This window comes from Salminus brasiliensis, chromosome 20 (genome assembly GCF_030463535.1).
Source record: "Salminus brasiliensis chromosome 20, fSalBra1.hap2, whole genome shotgun sequence".
Classification (NCBI taxonomy): domain Eukaryota; kingdom Metazoa; phylum Chordata; class Actinopteri; order Characiformes; family Bryconidae; genus Salminus; species Salminus brasiliensis.
In genome coordinates this window covers 14,517,813-14,528,099 of record NC_132897.1, presented here as the reverse complement: position 1 = coordinate 14,528,099, position 10,287 = coordinate 14,517,813, and positions in this window count along the sequence as shown.

Sequence of the window (10,287 nt, the reverse complement as noted above, 5' to 3'; positions counted from 1 at the left end):
CATCTTCTCAACACCAGCACCAGTTTCCTCTACTGTACTTTATTACATGCTGATGTGAACATTAGCATTATCCTAAACCTGATCCAGCATCACCCCAGTGCAAACTCCAGTACAATACCAGTTGCTTTCAGTTGACACCAGTGGAATTGATCTGGAAACTGGAACACTTCTACTGTACTGGTGTGGAAATTCCGGTAGAAACGTTAGTTGCAAAATGCAGCTGCTTCCAGTAGAATCCCATATCCAAGCATTAGCATTCTAAACCAGTAGCTCTACTGGGAATTCATTTTCATACACATCTTAAAACCAGTTAAACCCACCAACACTTTATTGGATCAGTTCAGATTCCAAACAACCAGCTGCATGCAGTTAAACCATTAAAAATAATTAGTAGAGCTGCTCCACTGGAACCAGCTGCCATTTCTTCTAGGTTGCTATAGCTTTGCTATAGTGTTGTTATGGGCTTTCTATCGTGATGTTATGGCTTTGCTGTAGTGTTGTAACACTGTTGTGGGTATATTTAATTTGGTGCTGTTGACCAGGGCCACGTCGCTCAATATTAATGGGCATGTCTGTTGGAAACATCACAACCAGCAAGTTAGGTTCCTCACTAATTAAACACTGCAGGAGTTTCAACTGCTGGACTGAAGGAGAGCTTCCGCATGCCTCACGTGGAACACGGTGCTGATGGTTCCAATCTGGAGAACCAAATTTCTCTCCTCTCCTTTTTGTCTGGAACTTCAACACAGAAACTACAGCATAGAAAGAGAGGCTAGTCTCTTACTCCAGACCCCCAGGAGGCAGCAATAGATGATACAAATCGGGAGTTTGTTGTTCAGCTCACAGAGCTATGAAGCTAATGAGAACACTGCTAGCATGTATGCCATCAGCTGCAGTGTTGATTTTTTTCCACAGTAACATTTAAAACATTACCAGTTGCACCTCCAGAGGTTTAGAAATTAAGATAGATTTGAACAACTAAAGCTGAAGTTATTGTATATTTATGTTTTCCTCTGGTTTGATTATGTAGGAACAGCCTACCTGAACGTGCAGCCATTTTTCTTTCACTCCTTTAGACTCACTCTCCGTTCAACACCTCTCCTGATTGGATGATTTGCTAATTAGCCAATATGATTGACTGTTTGACTAATTACTTGTGTAGCACAGTTGGTTTAGACGAAGTTTGGGTGTTGTTTCTGTTGAATGGGTTTGTAATCCAGAGAGGAAAAACAATGCAGGTAGAAGAACTTTAGGTTTCATAATTTGGTGAATAAAAGATGAGGACATGGAGGTGTCTGCTTACAGTCAGGAATGATTAAAACCTACGTTGAAGATAAATTTGCACTACATGTTGGAAAATGTCTGGATATGTCTGTCTTGCGTTTCCACTCTCAGACCACTTCATTACAAAACCATGTCTTGTGCGTTCTCTCTGTATTTCACTGTGTATTTTTCATATACTGGCATGGTGCAGCAGTTCCAGTTGTAATCAAAAGTTAGCTGGAGATTTGAGATTACGGATGCCTTTCGGGTGTAGAGCCGGCCCAACGCCACCACGGGGCACCCAAAAGCATAACATTGAATGATAAAACGACATGGTACTACACAGGTAAAGTCATAAAAACAAAATATTTAAAAAAATATTGTGATCAGTGAATATTAAATTATTAGCCATTGTTATAATTGTATCCTTGACTATCTTTAGCGACAATTTTCACTATTTTCTTTTATCTGTAAATAAAAATGTCTTTTTTTTTTGCCACAAACGAAATCCTGAAAAACTGTTAAAAAGCTTTGCAAACACTAAAAAAATGTTTTACGTTCCTCATTGCTGCACACGCCAAACACACTAGATGGCAGCAAAGATCTCAGCAAAGAGTATGCACTTCATGGAACCGCTGTAAAAAATAAAATGCTGAACGTTATCCTGCGTGACTGTATGACAGATGACAGTAACTCCTGTCACAATATTCTCCTACTTAAGCAGTAAGCTAAACACGACTCTTTAAGGCCAGCGGTATTGTTGTTTTCAGCCACAGAAAATATCACTACCGTCTTCTGATTGGGTGGGCAGTCTTACAGCCCGCGTCCAAGATGCCTCACGACCCGAAAGGTTTTACTTTTATTGGACAGCGCATTCTAGGAAAGCATTATTTTTACATTAAACATTATTTCTGTTTTAAATCAAGTTAATTACAAACAAAACATCTAGTAAACATTTTATATAATATGAACAGGACGCAGAAAAGTCCCCGGATGACTGACTGCTTCCGGAGACATTTTGGAGTATGTGACCAAAACACAACTGAGGTGGTGGAACCGCTGGAGGCTGAGGGTCGTCAGTGAACGGTGGCAAGGGGGGGAAAAAGTGGAGTTCTTTACGAGGTGAGAGGCTGCAAACATTTGAATTTAGTTTTTTGCTTGTAAATGAGCGATTTATAAAGGTCAGGTTTGGTGAATTTTGGGAGTTTTAGGACTGAATGTTCAGCATTAAGAGTTGGGTTAACTTTGATAGCTAACTAGCTAACGTTCCCCTCAGTAAGTAGCACACAGCTAACGCTGCTCAGTGTAGACCGGCGCTTCATCCATCAAAAGAAAAACAACGGTTTCCGCGTTTAGTCGTTAACTACCACCCTCTCTGTCTTTCGGCAGTCCTGACGAGCTGAGGAAGGTTTAATTGGAGACCGATCAGTCTGTATTAACCAATCTCAGCTTGTGAAAACGCTACAGATATATAGAGAGACTAGTCTGTCTTCACCAGAACCAGACCGGCTGCAATGGAGCACATTTAGAACCAAAGCCTGGTTTAAATTCAGGAGCTGTAGAAATATTAACCAGCATGCTTGGTGGAGAAGCTCTTCTGTAGCACTGAGTTTTAATACTGTATGTTAAAATCAAAGCTTAACTTGCATTTAAACTGTGTGTGTGTGTGTGTGTGTGTGTGTGTGTGTGTGTGTGTGTTTCAGATTCAGCTTTCCTGGCAGTAGAAAGTGAGGAGAGATGATGGAGGGAGGCTGAGGAGGAGGAAAGAGGACTAGAAAGGATAATGCAGAAAATAAAGAGTTCAATGAAACCACTGCAAAGACTTGTCGTTATTGTGTTTTGTGAAACTGGAGTGTGTAACTGTGTGTAAATATACAAGTTAGACTGGTCATTTCAGTTTAAAGAAGCTGGTGAAAAGGACTTTTCAGACATTTAAATTTTTGGGGCAAAAAGTGATCATTGTGGTCTGGTCCTGTTAACCTAAAATTTGGTCAGTAGGTCATTTCATACGTTCATCTGATAACGCATAAGCAAACATAGCTTTAAGAATGTCAGTAAAAGGCAGATGTAGGAAGGAAAATGTAGACAGAGGGACATGTTAACTGATCTTTACCCTGAAAAATGGGAAGCACTTTCTGCTGAAAACACGGACGTGGCGGGTTTTGCTGAGCTGAAAGGGTAAAGCAGGCGGTGTCCCATGGACTCACTGCATATTGTCCAGCATTGGCAAAATCAAGAATTATGCCATGTGTTCAGCTAAGCCCCCTGTGTTGGGGTCTGTACTTTTACTGTGATGCTATGATCAATGCTCTGCTACCTTCACCAGGAGGAAGATTTGAATACTAATCAAACTGTTCCACCTTGACCTTTCCTTTTCTGTATTTGTACCTTCCTTAGACTTTTTCCATTGTTAGCCTGGACCTGTCTGTTATGATTGTCAGGTGCTCCTACTCTGTTTTCTTGTCTCTTTTTGTTTTGATTCTCCTTTCTTTGTTGTGTGTTTACCACCTGTCTGTCTTGTGTTCCTCACCAGTTTGGTTCTTTTTATTAAAACCATTATCCTGATTTTACATCCACCTCAACCTTCCTTCCATCCAAAAGTGACCGAGCAACAGACCATCGGCTCCGTGTAGACTCTCCACTGGTGTTGCACCAGGCTCTGTGCTTGGTCCTCTGTTCTAACTCTACACTTGCTGTCCTGATGTGAGGAATATAATTTCATGGGTTCTCTTACCACTTCTATGCTGATGACACTTAACTCATTCTTTCTTTTTTTTGTTTCTAGTCCAGTCTAGAACAAAGACCAGCTGATCTTATTAACAAAAAGTGGCAACCGGCGTGTTTAAATCTTTAAAACCTGCCCATTCTCTTTTTGTTCATCACCGCCTCTTATTTCACACAGAAACTCCCTGTCGCACCCATGCGCATACTCTCCCTGTTGTTTACTCTTTCTGTGTATTTACACAGGTTGTCTATCTTGATATCCTTCAATACTGCACTGTTAAAAAAAAATTGTTGATTCAACTAATAAAAAATAAGTAACCTGGTTGCGTTTAAATTAATTTAACTAAAACTAAACATTTAATTTCATGCAACATAGTATTTAGGATAAATCAATGAAAAAGTATGTTGATCTGATAATGTTGATCTAATATTTTTGAATGAGACAAAATGTTTTGTAAACGCAGCATTATCTTTTACTGATATGACTTAATAATATTTAATTATAAAAGAATAATAAACCTACAAATAACTTAACATCTATAGAAATGGACTTGGTAGCCCTAAAATTATTTGTGTTGACTTATAACTAAAGTGCACATTCCATGTATATTTGTCTAGTATAACAACTTGTATTAAACATAATGTACCAAAACACATTAACTAATTTATTTGAATATTTTAGGTTTGGTAGAGAGAAAGGACTGTCGGCTGTATTGTGTGAGTAAATGTTTTGATTTTAAGGTTACCACTGACCTGTAGCAGTGGCTTCAAGTGTCTATTATTATAATTTATACATTATTTTTATTATTTTTTACCAGTGCAGCAGCAGCAAACGAACATTGGATTAGCGTCGCAGTGACACAACAGCTCGGCAACAGCGGAGCAGTAGCGTGGGATCATTGTTAAAGGTATGATTATTGTTTATTTTCATTGATCTTGTTATAAACCAAATCCACGTCAACCACATCGAAAACAGTTTTTAAATTTTTCACCTGTTTCTGACTAAACTCCCACTGCGTTTTGTTGGTTTACTAACATTTTCTCATTATTATACCACAATAATTTACAGGGTCCTGAACACTCTTTGTTTCTGAACAGGTTAAATATTAAATGAGTTACTTAAAACATGTAATTAAGTACATGCCCTGTGCTTGCGAACTCATCTGAAGATTCTATATATCATATGGTTAACTGGGAAATAAGAAGAGAATATCACAAAACTTCTCTAGCCTTCGTCTCTAACCCCCTGTTAATTATTTATGATTCACTACCTTGTTGCGTAGTTCCCACCTCATTCTGCTTGATTTATATATATTTTCTAATTTTTATACCAAAGTTACACTTCAGATCTTGTCAGGTCGTGTTTCATGTACAATCTCCAGTATCCCCTCTTGTAAATACGACCTCACTGAAGGATGAAATTTAAACTTTCTAAAAACATAATATTCATTATTAAGCAGCCTAGCAAAGGACGATAACTAAACTGAGCAAAAAATCTTGTAAAAGGATGGTAATTTAGTCCCAATTATTATTATTATTATTATTATTTTAAAATTAATATTAGAAAGTGTTTTCCACCACATCTTAAACTGTAACTATTTCATTAGCTTGTTTTTTTGTGGAGTTTTGTTAATTACTCCCTGTCCTCCTCCAGCTCCCTTTTACCTATTTAAACTTCACTACCTTCCCGCCTCATTCTGCTTGATTTTATTGTTATATTTTATCATTTTTATACCACAGTTACACTTCACATCTGGTCAAGTCGTGTTACATCTACAATCCCAAGTATTCCTACTTCTAAATACGACCTCCCTGACAGATCGAATGTAATTTAAACTTACTAAATAACGACAAATCCATTATTAAGAAGCCTATCAAAATACGATGACCAAACGGAGCGAAAAAAAGCGTATAAAAGACGCCATTTTTGTCTCAGTTATTATTATAATTATTTTTTATTAATTTTCGAATGTGTTTTCCATCACATCTGAAACTGTAACTATTCCAGTAGCTTGGTTTTACGTTGTGTTTTGTTAAGTACTCCTTGTCGCTCTCTTCCGAGTCCCTTTTAACTATTTACACTTCACTACCTTCTCGCTGTGTTCCCGCGTCATTCTGCTTGATTTCTTACATTTTATCATTTTTATACCACAGTTACACTTCACATCTGGTCAAATCGTGTTCCATCTACATTCCCGAGTGTCCCCACTTGTACATATAACCCTCCTGACAGATCGAATGTAAATTAAACTTCGTAAATACCGAAAAATCCATTACTAAGAAGCCTATCAAAGTACGATGACCAAACGGAGCGAAAAAAGCGTATAAAAGACGCAATATTTGTCCCAGTTATTATTATAATTATTTTTAATTAATGTTCTAATGTGTTTTACACCACATCTCAAACTGTAACTATTCCAGTAGCTTGGTTTTAATCTGTGTTTTGTTTATTACTCCTTCACTTTCTCTTCCAGGTCCCTTTCAACTATTTACACTTCAATACCTTCTCGCTGAGTTCCAGTCTCATTCTGCTTGATTTATTTATATTTCATCATTTTTATACCACAGTTACACTTCACATCTGGTCAAGTCGTGTTACATCTACAATCCCAAGTATTCCTACTTGTAAATACGACCTCCCTGACAGATCGAATGTAAATTAAACTTCGTAAATACCGAAATATCCATTACTAAGAAGCCTATCAAAATACGATGACCAAACGGAGCGAAAATAGCGTGTAAAATACGCCATTTTTTGTCCCAGTTATTATTATAATTATTTTTTATTAATTTTCGAATGTGTTTTCCATCACATCTGAAACTGTAACTATTCCAGTAGCTTGGTTTTAAATTGTGTTTTGTTAAGTACTCCTTGTCGCTCTCTTCCGGGTCCCTTTTAACTATTTACACTTCACTACCTTCTTGCTGAGTTCCCGCCTCATTCTGCTTGATTTCTTACATTTTATCATTTTTATACCACAGTTACACTTCACATCTGGTCAAGTCGTGTTCCATCTACATTCCCGAGTGTCCCCACTTGTAAATATGACCTTCCTGACAGATCGAATGTAAATTAAACTTCCTAAATACCGAAATATCTATTATTAAGAAGCCTATCAAAGTACGATGACCAAACGGAGCGACAAAAGCGTATAAAAGACGCAATTCTTGCCCCAATTTTTATTGTAATTATTTTTATATTAATATTCGAATGTGTTTTCCACCACATCTGAAACTGGAACTATACCAGTAGCTTGGTTTTAGGTTGTATTTTGTTAAATTCCTCCTTGTCTTTCTGCTCCAGGTCCCTTTCAACTATTTACACTTCATTACCTTCTCGCTGAGTTCCCGGCTCATTCTGCTTGATTTATTATATTTTATCATTTTTATACCACAGTTACACTTCACATCTGGTCAAGTCGTGTTCCATCTACATTCCCAAGTATCCCCACTTGTACATATGACCCTCCTGACAGATCGAATGTAAATTAAACTTCGTAAATACCGATATATCCAATATTAAGAAACCTATCAACGTACGATGACCAAACTGAGCGAAAAAAGCGTATAAAAGACGCCATTTTTGTCCTAATTATTATTATAATTATTTTTTATTAATATTCGAATGTGTTTTCCATCACATCTGAAACTGTAACTATTCCAGTAGCTTGGTTTTAAGTTGTGTTTTGTTTATTACTCCTTCTCTTTCTCTTCCAGGTCCCTTTCAACTATTTACACTTCAATACCTTCTTGCTGAAATTCCGCCTCATTCTGCTTGATGTATGTATATTTTTTTCATTTTTATACCACAGTTACACTTCACATCTAATCAAGTCGTGTTCCATCTACAATCCCAAGTATTCCTACTTGTAAATACGACCTCCCTAACAGATCGAATGTAATTTAAACTTACTAAATAACGACAAATCCATTATTAGGAAGCCTATCAAAGTACGATGACCAAACGGAGCGAAAAAAGCGTATAAAAGACGCCATTTTTGTCCCAGTTATTATTATAATTATTTTTTATTAATATTCGAATATGTTTTCCATCACATCTGAAACTGTAACTATTCCAGTAGCTTGGTTTTAAATTGTGTTTTGTTAAGTACTCCTTGTCGCTCTCTTCCGGGTCCCTTTTAACTATTTACACTTCACTACCTTCTCGCTGAGTTCCAGTCTCATTCTGCTTGATTTATTTATATTTCATCATTTTTATACCACAGTTACACTTCACATCTGGTCAAGTCGTGTTCCATCTACATTCCCAAGTATCCCCACTTGTACATATAACCCTCCTGACAGATCGAATGTAAGTTAAACTTCGTAAATACCGAAATATCCATTACTAAGAAGCCTATCAAAGTACGATGACCAAACGGAGCGAAAAAAGCGTATAAAAGACGGCATTTTTTTCCTAATTATTATTATAATTATTTTTTATTAATATTCGAATGTGTTTTCCATCACATCTGAAACTGTAACTATTCCAGTAGCTTGGTTTTAAGTTGTGTTTTGTTTATTACTCCTTCACTTTCTCTTCCAGGTCCCTTTCAACTATTTACGCTTCAATACCTTCTCGCTGAGTTCCAGTCTCATTCTGCTTGATTTATTTATATTTCATCATTTTTATACCACAGTTACACTTCACATCTGGTCAAGTCGTGTTACATCTACAATCCCAAGTATTCCTTCTTGTAAATACGACCTCCCTGACAGATCGAATGTAATTTAAACTTACTAAATAACTACAAATCCATTATTAGGAAGCCTATCAAAGTACGATGACCAAACGGAGCGAAAAAAGCGTATAAAAGACGCCATTTTTGTCCCAATTATTAATCTAATTATTTTATATTATTATTCGAATGTGTTTTCCACCACGTCTGAAACTGTAACTATTCCAGTAGCTTGGTTTTACGTTGTGTTTTGTTAAGTACTCCTTGTCGCTCTCTTCCGGGTCCCTTTTAACTATTTACACTTCACTACCTTCTCGCTGAGTTCCCGCCTCATTCTGCTTGATTTCTTACATTTTATCATTTTTATACCACAGTTACACTTCACATCTGGTCAAGTCGTGTTCCATCTACATTCCCGAGTGTCCCAACTTGTAAATATGACCTTCCTGACAGATCGAATGTAAATTAAACTTCCTAAATACCGAAATATCTATTATTAAGAAGCCTATGAAAGTACGATGACCAAACCGAGCGACAAAAGCGTATAAAAGACGCAATTCTTGCCCCAATTATTATTCTAATTATTTTTATATTAATATTCGAATGTGTTTTCCATCACATCTGAAACTGTAACTATTCCAGTAGCTTGTTTTTAAATTATTTTGTTAATTACTCCTTGTTTTTCTCTTCCGGGTCCCTTTCAACTATTTACACTTCAATACCTTCTGGCTGAGTTCCAGTCTCATTCTGCTGGATTTATTATATTTCATCATTTTTGTACCACAGTTACACTTCACATCTGGTCAAGTCGTGTTCCATCTACATTCCCAAGTATCCCCACTTGTACAAATAACCCTCTTGACAGATCGAATGTAAATTAAACTTCGTAAATACCGAAATATCCAATACTAAGAAGCCTATCAAAGTACGATGACCAAACGGAGCGAAAAAAGCGTATAAAAGACGCCATTTTTTCCCAGTTATTATTATAATTATTTTTTATTAATTTTCGAATGTGTTTTACACCACATCTGAAACTGTAACTATTCCAGTAGCTTGGTTTTAATCTGTGTTTTGTTTATTACTCCTTCACTTTCTCTTCCAGGTCCCTTTCAACTATTTACACTTCAATACCTTCTCGCTGAGTTCCAGTCTCATTCTGCTTGATTTATTTATATTTCATCATTTTTATACCACAGTTACACTTCACATCTGGTCAAGTCGTGTTACATCTACAATCCCAAGTATTCCTACTTGTAAATACGACCTCCCTGACAGATCGAATGTAATTTAAACTTACTTAATAACGACAAATCCATTATTAGGAAGCCTATCAAAGTACGATGACCAAACGGAGCGAAAAAAGCGTATAAAAGACGCCATTTTTGTCCCAATTATTATTATAATTATTTTTTATTAATATTCGAATATGTTTTCCATCACATCTGAAACTGTAACTATTCCAGTAGCTTTGTTTTAAGTTGTGTTTTGTTTATTACTCCTTCACTTTCTCTTCCAGGTCCCTTTCAACTATTTACACTTCAGTACCTTCTTGCTGAAATTCTGCCTCATTCTGCTTGATGTATGTATATTTTTTTCATTTTTATACCACAGTTACACT